The sequence below is a fragment of the Ambystoma mexicanum genome, chromosome 1p (assembly GCF_040938575.1).
Source record: "Ambystoma mexicanum isolate Mex_15411 chromosome 1p, UKY_AmexF1_1, whole genome shotgun sequence".
Taxonomy (NCBI): domain Eukaryota; kingdom Metazoa; phylum Chordata; class Amphibia; order Caudata; family Ambystomatidae; genus Ambystoma; species Ambystoma mexicanum.
The window spans coordinates 1,191,551,552-1,191,564,802 of record NC_090921.1 but is presented as its reverse complement, the minus strand read 5'-3'; the positions used below and the strand labels follow the sequence as shown (position 1 = coordinate 1,191,564,802).

The 13,251-nt window shown below is 45.1% G+C and overlaps 1 protein-coding gene across 1 annotated transcript in view; it reads left to right on the top strand.

The window, feature by feature from the left end:
* Nucleotides 1–12,891, top strand: part of LOC138451415 (phospholemman-like) — a 366,388-nt gene extending 353,497 nt beyond the window's left edge. The window contains exon 8 of the mRNA XM_069604909.1: nt 11,490–12,891. The gene's annotated coding sequence lies outside the window, so the exon portion shown is untranslated. The remainder of the gene's footprint in view (nt 1–11,489) is intronic.
* Nucleotides 12,892–13,251: the final 360 nt, after the last annotated feature.

Below are 13,251 nucleotides of genomic sequence, written 5' to 3'. Positions count from 1 at the left end.
CTGTGGTCGCACCGACATCCACACCACAACAATCCCCACGGACCCTGGCATGACTCCTGTGTTTGTGAAGCAATATCGCTTGCCTCTCGCATCAATGGAGTCCCTTACTGAAATAATTAAGAACCTTGAGTCCAGGGGAATAATCCGTCCAATCCACAGCACCTTCAATAATCCGGTGCTGGGAATATTGAAACCAAACGGCCAGTGGAGACTCTGCGCTGACCTTAGGGAGCTCAACAAACGGGTCCATGCTTCCCGATGGCCACTGCCCTACATTGACCAAGGGCTGGCCCAGATCCAGGGGTCACAGGTATTCACTGCAATAGACCTGACCAATGGGTACTGGACCGTGCCTGTCAGTAGGGAGGACCAATACAAACTGGCTTTCACCTTTGGGGGCCAGCAGTACACATGGACCCGGACTCCCTTCGGATACCTCAACTCCGGCAATGAATTCAACATTTTCCTACATAAGGCCATGCCCGACCTGGGTGCGAGGGGTAACCTGGCTTATGTAGATGATGTCCTCATCAAAAGTTCATCTGTGGAGGAACACATAGCGGAGATCCGTTATGTTCTGACACAGTTGAGGGCCGCCGGAGCAAAACTTTCCTTTCAGAAAGCACAGTGGTGTAGAACCCGTGTTAATTTCTTGGGGCATGAGATTACTCCTCAGGGTCTCTGTCCCCAGGAAAAGAAAGTGGAAGCACTTCAGAAACTGAAAGACCCCACAACTCTGCGAGAACTAAGGAGCCTCCTTGGACTGACTAATTACAGCAGAAAGTTCATTGAGGGCTACGCAGAGATCACCAGACCCCTGATTCATCTCCTGAAGGGGGGGGTCAAGTGGGAATGGGGTCCAGAACAAGCGAGGCAGTAAAACAACTCAAAAGAAGCCTCTCACAAGCGCCCTGCCTAGCTTACCCTGTCAGAAACAAGGAGTTCTTCCTGGAGACAGGGTTCTCTAATACGTGCTTGACGGCAGTATTATACCAAAAGCATGACAAGGTCAATAAAGTAATCTCCTATGCGAGCAAAACTTTATCCTCTGTGGAGGAAAAATTCAACGATTGTGAGAAGGCACTCCTGGCAACGGTGTGGGCATTGAAGAATTACCGCCCGTTTATCCAGGGGGAACACATCATAGTGGAGACTCCACACCAGCCTCTGCAATATCTCCAAAGTGACAGAATCCGGGCCGGAAATGTGAGTAATTCCCGAATTACTTCCTGGATTCTGTCAATGCAAGGCTTTCCTGTGGAGGTCAGATATGGCCAAAACAAGAAGAGTCCCCTCGCGCAAGGTCTGGCTGACTTGCATGATTGTGCCAGAGAAAACTGTCTCGAGGACGAAAGTCTAAAAATAAAGGACAACATGGAGGCATACCTTAATTCCCCACACAAAGTCTTTGAAGAAGACAAGTGTGAGGGAATGCCCACTGTGTATGTGGATGGATGCTCTTACCATGTTGACAACAACGGGGAGAAAGAACTGGTGGCCAGCGTAGGGAATGCATGGGTGAATGAGTCCCCAGAACCCTCCGCTGGATACAAAATTGGTCCCCGAAGTAGTCAGGTGGCAGAATTGATGGCTGTGCATCAGGCCATCCTCACTGCTGTCCAGCATCAACTCCGCGAACTGGTCATAATCACAGATTCGGATTATGTACGGAACGGGTTCGTGGAGCACCTGGTTAATTGGAAAACCAGAGGCATGTTGTGTGCTAACAACAAACCCTTGAAACATGGGAAGTTGATCCAAAACATTGATGATCTGGTCACCTCGAATGAGATGACCATCTATTGGAAAAAGATCAAGGGTCATTCCAAAGTAGAGGGACCAGACAAAACTGGAAATGACTTAGCTGATCAGCTGGCCAAAACCGGGGCCATCCAAGGGGATCTAATTGAGATTGAGTCCCTGTTGGGGGAAATCCAGGTCACTGCTATCACTAGGTCCCAGACAAATGCTCACAACGACCTTTCAATGGCACAATGGAGTAAGGAGACCCCTGATGCTGATTTGATTACCGCTCAGAAGGGGGATCCAATAATTGGTAAATTTTACCAGCACCTTGAGGACCCTGAGAACTTTCCCCTGACGGATCCCGATTACATTGGGAAAGAGGACCTAAGAGTGTTGATGAAGTGTCCAAAAATGTTCCGGATCCAAGACGGTTTGTTGGTAAGGAAATCCAAAGCTGGCCACGATCAGTGGGTGGTTCCTACCTCATTCCGAAGCCTGATGTTAAGTCACGCCCATGATGCGGCCACCGCCGGTCATAGGGGGTTTCACACAACACTGGAAATCTTAAGAGAGGTTGCATACTGGCCACACATGGGGCAGGACCTCGACCAATACTTGAAGGGGTGTCTTGTGTGTGCACAATTTCAGCCATCATCCCTCACGCACCGTGCGCCTCTCCAAAAGAGGGGGATGACACTGCCATGGTCAGATTTACAAATCGACTTTGTAGGCCCCGTGATTCGCTCTGCTAGGGGGAATAAGTACATGTTGACTGTGACATGCTTGTTTACTAAGTGGGTGGAATGTCTCCCAGCCCCAATTTGCAAGGCAGAAACGGCAGCTGCCTTGATGATTAACCACATCTTTTCTCGTTTTGGTCTACCTCAAAGGATTGAGTCAGACAGGGGTAGCCACTTCACCAGTGAAGTAATGACAAAGATGTGGGAGATACTGGGGGTCAAAAGGAAGTTGCATATTGCTTACAGGCCAGCTTCTTCTGGGGCAGTAGAGAGATATAACCGAACCATTGTGAGCATGTTAAAGAAGTTTGTGGCAGATTCTGGGCCAAGTTGGGATATCTGATTACCTCTGGTCTTAATGGCCATCAGATCTACCCCTTCATCGGCAACCAAAATGTCACCATTTGAGTTGATGACTGGGCGCAAGATGGTGCTTCCGCAGCATTTGCTCTACAGGACCCAAGAGCAGACACTGATAAATGCCTCCACTACTCATGAGTATGTGGAGAATTTAAGGAAACACCTCCAACATGCTTTTGCTTACGCTCAGCGGAATCTAGAAAGATCAGCTGATAGCATGAAGACCCACTATGACCTGAAGACTTCCAGGAAGGAATATCAGGTGGGAGACCGGGTCTATCTATACAACTTCCAAAGGAACCAGGCCAAGCAGCGCAAATTTTTACCTACATGGAAGGGACCCTTTGAGATCATCGACAAGATCTCCCCTGTGGCCTACAAAATCCACATCCCCAAAGGTCCTTTGGCAGCGGGGGAAGACAAGTGGGTCGACATAAACCAGTTGAAATGTTGCCATCCCAGGCACGCTCTGCAACAACTGGAGGAATCCTCTGGAATCCTAGCGGGTACTGTCTCAGACTAATTCAGTTCCAACCATAAAACATACCACATCTAGTCTCTAAAATATTGTGATTTGCATGAAACTGTCTCTTAGTTATACTGTTTGTTTTTTCGAAATCAGAATGTAATGTTTCGTTATGATGAAATGCATATGCTGCCCCACTATCTCAACAGTGGTGGAAAAACGTCTATGAATAGGTATTGCCGCTCTTCCTTTGTCGTCCTAGGAGAAAGAAAACCGGGAGACCGGCCAAGGAGGACGATCCGGAGACCGGGAGCAGAGACGCAACGGGCCCAGAGTACCGCCCAATATTCCCATCAGGACCGGCAAGGAGAACCGATCGATCCGACCGGATGGAGGAAAAGATGCTGAACTGTGCCATCTACCGGAAGAAGATGAGAACTACATCCCAGATCTTGCGGGTCCCACCAGTGAAGGATCAGATGGCCACCGCAAGAAGGGGGGCTTGTGGGATGTATTTACCCATGCATCCAAGCCCTACCTCAAAACTGTGCAGTACTGGCATTGAAAACATCATAATGGCCAGAGCTCCACAGAAAATGCACAGGAAAATCCCATTTTGCCTATATTGTTCAGAGGGGCAATGCTGGTTGCCAAAAGCAAACCCATAACTGTTGGGAATTCATTTTTCTTGAATGTCAAATATGGCAAAATCATGGGCACAGAATTACTTTACTGCAGAAACACACCAATGCCATGACCTGAACATGGACAATATACTCCATGCAATATCACTTGCTGAAATGAATCAATCTAAAAAAATCCCAAGGATGGATGCAGTAACCGCAAAATCCTGAGGGTGGCGCTGGCGGTCTAAACTCTGACAGGAGAGCTGTCTTGCAAAACTGTCTAGTGCAAAGAAAGGGGTCTCATTTCATCAAAAGTTCAAAGGGGTTGCCTGTCCTGAGAACTCTTGACACTTCAGAACTCAACACAAGAAGCCAGGAAATCACAGGGTTCTGTTAATTAAATGCAAAGTGGCTCCCTGGCCTCCTGGTGTCAGCTTCCCAGAGACCACACAATGGCCCCTCTCCTCTGAAAGGAATATGTTGATTTTTACTGTTTTACTGTCAACAAAGGCCTGCCTGCCAGAAGACGTGACTGACCCACCCAAGTCTTGGAGGCGGACTCCAACACTCTGAGGACTGAATTGAAAGTAAAATATATATTTTACAAAAACACTGATAACTCTTTGTAATCAAATGACAGAAATGTATAACTTTGAGAGACTTAATTTAAAAAATGTACCTTTAATTCAAGCCCAAACTCCAAATTGTGGGATATTCTGGGACAAAACCCTGCTGTTTATTAATATTACAGACTCCCTGTTTCAGCTAGACAAACGAAAATGCATTGGTATGTGGGTAGATATGTGAGGAACAGTTGTATAAAATTTAATGAAGATCCAATGTTGTTTAGCACATTAAAAAGTGCTAAAAGTTGCCATTTTTGAATGCAAGCTCTTAGAAACAGCAGATTTGGGACAGAGTATACCTCATGTGATATGTGACATGGGTATGTAATTTCAAACAACTGTGTAACTGTGAAATATGTATTTTGATCATATATAGATTTGGGTGCACAGATGACAGGGGAGTTTTTCAAGAGATCATAAATGGCTGACATCACTCTGACACAACTTAGCTCCCCCAATCAGGGGAGAAATGAAAGCTGGACCAATGACAAGTGAGAGGGGCAAGTTTAGTTATGACCAACACACACACCCACTTGCAGAACATATAAATGGACCACTGAAACTTAGGTAGAGACATTCATTTCCATCTGCAGCGGGACGCTCTGCCGGAAAAATCCATACTTACCTCCATCAACCTTCAAGGAGCCAACACTTAGACTCCAAGATAAACAGAGACTACAGAACCTTAACCAAAAAGGCCACTGCCAGCAAGAGTATTTGTCAACAGGCCTGAAAATCCTTTTGCAACTGAACTCTTCAGACAGCCGGCTGACGCCGTCTGAATTTTGCCAAGAACTTTTGCAAGAACCCGGTGACAGAAATATCCAAAGAGAAGGCAGGACCCGACCCAGAGAACCGGTGCCCAGCAGAGACCAGGCCATTGTATCCAGAGTGCTGACCCCGATGCTGTGAGCAGTTCCAGAGGCCAGGCGCTGTGAGCGGAACTCGGGAAGACCTGACCAGACTGAAGTCCGTGACCAAGTCGCTTTCCGGTTCAAAATCTCTTGTGAGTACTCAGCAAAACTCAGAACACATCTCTTAGTTAAAATCATATAATTCAATCCATTTTTAATCTAAGAAGAACTGCAGTTTAGCAATTGTGTTATTCTGCCATCATTTTTTAAAGCTGAAAAAGTGTTGCGTTTAAAATTTGCAAAACCAAAAACGACCTTCACTAAATCGCTCATATCTCCGCGACCGTTTGTTTTCTTCACGTGTAAAAATCTGCTGCTGCTTGCCTTCCATTTGCCAGAAATTCGTTTAACCTGCTAATCATCCCTGAATCATTGCTAGTGTGAGCCTGGACTAATAATAACTTGATTTCACTCACCCTGAACCTCCTAGAGGGAATTAAAAGCATTTTAGCATATTTTTTTTCTACATTGCCAGCACATTTAAAAGCATTTGGGCCTGTGTTTTCAACGTCTGTAGTCTAAGTTGCTGGTGAACTGAATCACATTTGATTGCATTTCTGAGAACTGTGTGCCTCCCTTCCATTTCCTTGCATAGCATAAAAGGGGGGGTGAATTGTACAAGAAAGTGATTACATTGTCTTTGTTGAAATCCTATCAAGTTATTTTCTTTACTGCATTTCATTCCACATTGCATCCATTTGAAACCATAAAAGTATTGTTGCTATCTTATCCATTTCATGTCAACTCCTTAGTGATTATAAAGAAGTGTGCTAGTGCCAGATTCTCCGTTGTTAATCTTTATCATATCAGATTAAGTGTGATATTCAATTATTAATTTATTCTAAAGTGTGATATATATCTATTGTTTAAATTATCAATTAAACCTTTTAACTTGCAAAACAGAACTACTTCTTGGCTCAGTGGGGTCAGGGGGATTCCAAGGGAGGGGTGTTATATAGGGGTAGTCATCCAGAACGCATGAACTGGACATAAAGATATATCAATAAGGGTCTTCATTCAGTATTCTAGACTAGGCGTTGACTTGGCTGTAGTGCTGAATTGAATCCTCTTACATGCCACCCGGGTGGCGGGCTCTGAGTAAGTGCAAGGAGGCAGGGGGCTATAGGGTTGCAGATACATTCCCTAAGTGCGCGGTAGGAACGGGGGCGAGGAGTAGAGGCAGGTAGATTTTAAAAGAGGCTGTTGCAGTAGTCCAGCATAGAGAGAACCAGGGCGCTTCTGGGGAAAAGTGATAAAAGAAAGAATACCTCTGAGGAGGTGCAGCTGCTAGTGTGACTTCTTAGAGAGGTCCGTGATTTGAGGAGAGAAGGCGAGAGTTGCTTGATTATTGAGCTTGACTGACTCATTCACTTAAGTCCTCAAAAAGAGGACCATGGATATGTAACTGCTGTAACCACCCGTGGAATGTCCTATCAATGTCACCAAGCAACTGAGGGGGTCCTAAAAGGGTCATGGGAAAAACCCATATTTGAAACAGGTTAGGAGATAGTGTCAGACCTGTGAGGAGCCTTGAATATATTTAGTATGTGTAAGATTAACAAATTAGGCAATCCAACAAAAAGCAGTATATTGCCAGTGAAAGTGAAATCTACCTTTTTGCGTATTGATGAGGTCACACCCAGGGGCACTGAAAAAAGAGCAGGTCGAAGGGCGTGAGCCGTTGAAGTGTTCGGCAGAACAGATTGAATGAATTCAATAAAAGGTCATTAACATGAATATTTGGGAAGCTGGGTTCAAACTTCGTATTTAACCATGATTAAGACTGGAGGCCCCAGGACACATAATCAAAGCCAGTTCATGCCGAGTGCAGCAAGAGGATAGATATTTGTCACTGAAGAAGCAGGGGATATAGTCAGCAACTGGTCCCGTGTTCATGCGAGAAGATGATAATAGTATGTATTCTTTATCAAGGGCTCTGAGTTCTAATGTATGCTATCAAAAGGGACTGTTCATACTAAGGCATGATCAGAGATTACACCTGGTTCAAATGCCGTAGTAGTTGTCAACTGCAATTGTCAATGTGAATTCTTCTTGTAGGGCATTACAGTTTTCACGGGCCACAAATCTGTAGTTATAACCCCACTCGTTAGGGTTCTAATAGGGTGTGTAATGGACTGCCATCTCAAGCCTAACCCTGACCCTTTGGTGAGGGCAGCAGTATACTATCACCCATTTCAACCTCTGAATATCAGGGTTATTTTGATTAGCACCCTGAGGATCCCCAGAGGTGCAAATCATGTTTTCCTTGTTTCTTTTTTAAAGATGTAGGCATATGCGTATTACACATGTCCAGTTTCCCTAAAAAAAAATACAAAACAAGATGGCTGCTGTGTACTGCGAGGAAGAGAGTGCAGGAGGAAATGGTAAGTGGGAGGTGGCCAGCTGTTCATGTGTGTGAGTGGGACCATTTTAGAGGGGATAGAGAAGAAGAGAGGAGGGGTTGGAGTCATCCGCTCAAGGAAAATGGCGGACACTCCAGGTAGCACACAGGTGGATGAGAGAGCAAGGGCTGCAACTGATGAATTCTGTCTGCTTCTCTGCCACTAGCTTGGTCAGCCAGTATCCCCTGGCGCTAACATGCTTCACAGGACCCCATGAACCGTTTGAGTGCCTAAAGTGTACTTGGATAGTCTCCATGGAGTGTTCCAGTGTCGGACTGAAATCCCCACCAAACATGAGAGTTATATCATGCGTCAACTAACTGAGCTGAAAGGGACTTCCAGATTTAAACTTCGTCTGGGCCATGTGAAACACTTATCCCCTGGTTGTAGGCAGTGTCACAAGTGTTCTAGTTTATGGTAGAAGTGGGAAATTTGAGATGAACACAGAAGTAGAGACAAGAGATTAAGCCACCTGGGTGCAGTTAGGCCAAGACCCACAATGTGAAATCATTATAGAGGAACACTGATAACTATAACAAGGGGGTATCTCTCAGGAGGTAGAGCCACCACTATTCCTAAATAATGTAAGACCATTCTAAGGTATTGGAAACAATATAGTGGCAATGAAAGTTGTAGCATATAAACGGCAATCACCTGAGGAGGGCACTAAGGGAATAATGATGTTATGCTCAACACTGGTTAGTGTCCTCAAGCTTGTGGTAAACGTTGACGGGGGCATAAGTTAAATAAGAAAATCTATTGCTGATGTGTAATTCCTGTGCATGAAGGGATTCAAGTCAGTGAGAGATATAAAGAGAGATTGGCACAAATCTAGGGCTGTATAGCTCAGACCTGAAGCCCATTCAGTTCAATTCTAGGTGTCCAGCACTTGAAATATATTCCATGCCCTGTAACATTCTGAGGATGAAGACCTATAAACAATATTATTGTCTTTTTGTTTTGTTTTTTTCCTTTTTTTGTGTTATAGTCGGAATCTTGTGTATTTACATGGAATAATGCAATATTTATCGGTCTAATTGTTTTTATACATTTTCAACCAAATAACAATAAAACAAATAAAAAACTATGTTCTAGGAGTGATTGTGTTTCATGGACATCTGATCTGATAATAATGACATGCTCAAATTAAATCACTCGAAGGTGAGATTCCTTTCCGAGGTCCTGCCAGGTTTGAGCCTTGAAGTGTCTTGCATGCCTTGCTGTGAGAACCTTTATTTCTTGCAGATATTGGGTGAATGTTCCTCTAACGTTTCTGAAGCTACCCCCTTAACCACTTTACTGCCAAGAAAAATGATCTCAATGGGATTCCCCATGCACCTAGGACGAGCAATCTCGTCCTTGGCACCATGTATAGGCCCGAAGAAGCACGAGGTTTACCCAATATTGGGATCCTTCAGTAACAGCCTCGTTGGCAGGGCGATGCATTCAACCATAGACTTGAGGATCTTGATAGACTTTGTGTTGTTCTTTACTTTCCAAATCTGAGACAATCATGGTGACAGGAGCCATGTTTCTGCTAAAAGTGTCCATGTTGGCTTTAACTTGGCCCTTATTGTCCACAGCTGACAAGTACATTAGCTGAGATGCCATCAGAACCTGGATTTCCTTGAGCTGTAATGAGAGTTGGGAAGCATCCTCCTTTTGCTATTTGATTAACCCCTTATGGGACTTCTGATCTTTAAGCTTAGCCATCTGGTTTGTTCGAATGTTTACAACACATGTGCTCCCCAAGGCTTGTACGATGTATGACTAACCAGAGATTAGATGTATGAGGTCTGAAAATCAGTAGTCCGAGACAAATGAGGTTGTGCTTTATAGAATTGCTAATTAACTCAGGTCGATTTGGGTAGGGATCTGCAATTAAAGATTGGGAATTTTGAAGGGCAAAGTGTTGAGGAGGCAGGGAAGTGTGTCTTCAAGTAGATGCAATTGCTAATCAGGTTGAATACACACTGGTTGATGTGATGATGGGGAAGGACAGGGGTCAGAAACAGCCCTAAAATAGTGACAGATGTAGACTATCTGTGGCAAGCTCTTACACCACCTCGAGACGGCCTCCAGATACTTTCGACTTGATCCTGCACCCATGGCACTACCGCGAAGAGGAGAAATCACAGCACTTACAATGTCACTAAAGGCTGTATTGCTCACTCAAAGGAGCCAGCCTTCCTGTCATGAGGGCATCATTCCAGAGATCTTGCCTGGTCCTGACTTCAGCCCCAAAGAAAGCTGGTATTGATTTATTTACAATCTCCCTTGATTGATTCTAGTAGCAACCCCAATCTGGTGTCTGTTTCCAGTTCATACAGAGCCAGTGTATAATGTACCTTGTAATCTTTCTTTCATTCAAACTACAAACAGACTATGTTCCATGATCCATAATTAGAGGCATGCCCGACTTGCTGTGTTCATGTTGATTTAACCTGTACAATGGTTGCTGATAGACGCCCTCCTAAAAGGTCCTCTGACTTTGTTTCTAATTGTACTCATGAACACTTCCCGTTCTTGGCTTTGCCATTTTTATACCCTTTATTTTTTATTTTTATTCTTGTATTGTTTAAAGTGCGGGCCTAACTTGAGAGCAGCAGAGCACTGTATAGAGTGTGAGTTGCCCACATTTGGGCTGCCATCTTTTAACAGTAGCGCTGTGCTGTGAGGTCTGTGTGTTAGTATGTGCGTCCATTGGAATTAGTCCTTGGCCGGCTGTTGTTGATCCTTGCTGCTTGCTTTTTGGCTTCTGAACTCCTCTTCTTGCCTGTTCTTATGGGACTGCTCTGATCATTAATTTGAGAGTTCCTGACAGAATCCAAGTTGCACTCCTTTCAAGCCTCAAGCTAATTAAAGTGTGCATGCGCCTTGTACAGTGCTGATCCTGGTATCCCTGGTGGATTCCAAGCAGCAGAACATCTTATTTCTAATATTATGGTATAGTAAAAGTGCATTTTCTTGTATTGGCTGTCATCATTTGTACTCCCCTTGAATGTAGCATAGCATAGTTAGCTGTTTGGTTCCAGTTTCCATGTTAGTCCCAGCTCTAGGGTAGGTTTCCCAGCACAACAGTGCAAGTACAAGGGTCTGAGATAGCTCTGCCCTGTGAGCGTGTCTTCTGCCTATTCTATCCTTTCCTGCTCATGCCTTTTGTATTCCTCTGTCCTGTGTCTCTAGATCTTGACATAGGTTTCTAGATCCCAAGTCTCAGGCTAGCTTTTCCTTGGAGCTTAAATGTCAGTACATCTTATCCTTGGAGCCCAATCCCCGGTTTGGGAGTTCACCCTTCCCTTAACGCCCTCTCATAGATTCCTTGACAGCGTCTCCCCTGCTTCATCAGTTTTAAATGGTTCCTGCGACTTGTATATGTTTAACCCCTTAAGTGCCAGGCTATTATGCAAGTCTATGCAAAAAGGACAAGCATACTCATCCTTGGCACTTGGGCCTCATTATAAGTTTGCCGGTCCGGTAAAAATGGTACCGGTAAGCTTGCCGGTACCGTTGTTACCACCCTAGATCCACTCAGAAAAATATGGACAGCCTTCATACATTGTGCCTTACCTCTCTCTTAATCACCTATTTTCTCTGCCTTTCCTGCAGGTCTAACCGGAGTGCAGTGTGGCCTTCTGTATCGCTATAAGCTTCATCTACCGGCGTACCTAACGAAGAGGAAGAGACGCAGCGTGCTTCCTAAATCTAGATGTAGCTGGTTCTGTGTGCAGAGAGTGCGGCCCCTGACCACGTCCGCTTTTAACCACGATTGGAGCACTTGCGAAGTGCTCCACATGCACCACTTACCATAGGGGCAGGCACACGTCACTGAGTAGGCCTAATTGCCTGGCTTGTAATTGTATCTTGTTGTGTTAACTGTGTCACTGGAACAGAAAAAACAGAAATGAGCCATCCAGACTAACAAAACGATGCCCCCCCAATCCCAAGCCCCGCCTTCCCAAGTCACTAACAATCCACGGACCTTAAAGGGTTAACCAATCTATGTGATTATTGAACACTGAGTGATGACCTATCAACCAGCAGCATCTAAGTGGTTGGCTTTCCACTGCCTGGTGTTCCTGCCAGGTCATTCTTCTCCTCTTGCTACTGTCCTCCATAGAGACTTCTCTTTCCCATGTCTGTGGCTCCCAGTGCTAGCAGGACCCTCCTTCCTCTAGCACCCCCTCCACCAGAGTTTCCGGTTGCTTTGACCCCATGACCCTTCATTCCAGCCCGTGGCTTCCTGTTTTTGCATTCTCTTGCGCCACGACCTTCCCATGCCCCATTTACAGCTTGCCCCATCAAGTTCCCCTGTTTGGCTTCTTGTTGCCAGTGGCCTCATTGAACAAAAGAGCGAATGGGACTGAGAGTTCTAAAGCACGCCCACACTCACTGAACCTGGGGGCTCTGAAAACATGATGTCATCAACAGTGCCTGGCAACCCGCAGGCTGTATCTCCATGCTTTAATGTTCCACAGTCCCTAGGCAAACCTGCATAGTTTACATGTTTCAAATGTTTGTGAGCATCTCTCTCGTATTCTGTTTTTTGTATTTCAAATGTTGCTTTTGTTGGCTCCATTAAACAGGTCATTCTTTGTATCCCATTAGGAAATAACCCCTATACAATGTCCCCCATCACTCTGATTGGAGTTCTGTAATGTCGGTAAAGTGTCTCCCATTGTACTGCTCTACAAACTGTTTAGCTGCCCCCCTCAGGGGGCCCGAACGATGGGCAAAGGGGCTCTACAAGAAGGGATTAAGGTGACCACTTTTTATAGGAAACATAATCAGTAATGGCATTCAGGGAGTCCTGGAAAGAGTAATTTACTCAAAGGTGGGTGTGAGGCTTTAGACTCAGAATAACAATGTGTGCATACCACTGCTGTATAGGAAGAAGCCTTTAGGATGAGACCTGTGACTGGGCATTTTGTATGCATTTTAATGTGGGCACTCTTAAAAGCTCATTCTCCCCAATGCATTTAAATTGGGAATTAAAACGTGTCCTTCTCAATTGGTCTAACATGTCTCTCTTTTCAAATATCAAATGATTGGATAGAGGAATACCCCTAGCTTGTACCATTCCCCATCCATCTTCCACAACGCATTCTTTTGGGGTTCTGTTCCCTAGCACAGGCTAACGCCTTTCTTCTGCTTCCTCTAACGTCCCGTTTCCTCACACGACTTAAGGCCTGTGTGTAACTCGTCCACCTCTCAAGCTGCTTTCTTTTGCACGCGCCTCCATCCCGTCCACTCCTCTAGTTCCCGGCTTCATTATGCTGCGAATGTCCTGGGCCCCACGTGTTATCATCGACAGCCTCTCTCTCCTTCTGTCCTCTTCTTAAGGTGTGTTGGAGCGACAGACATCCAAAGA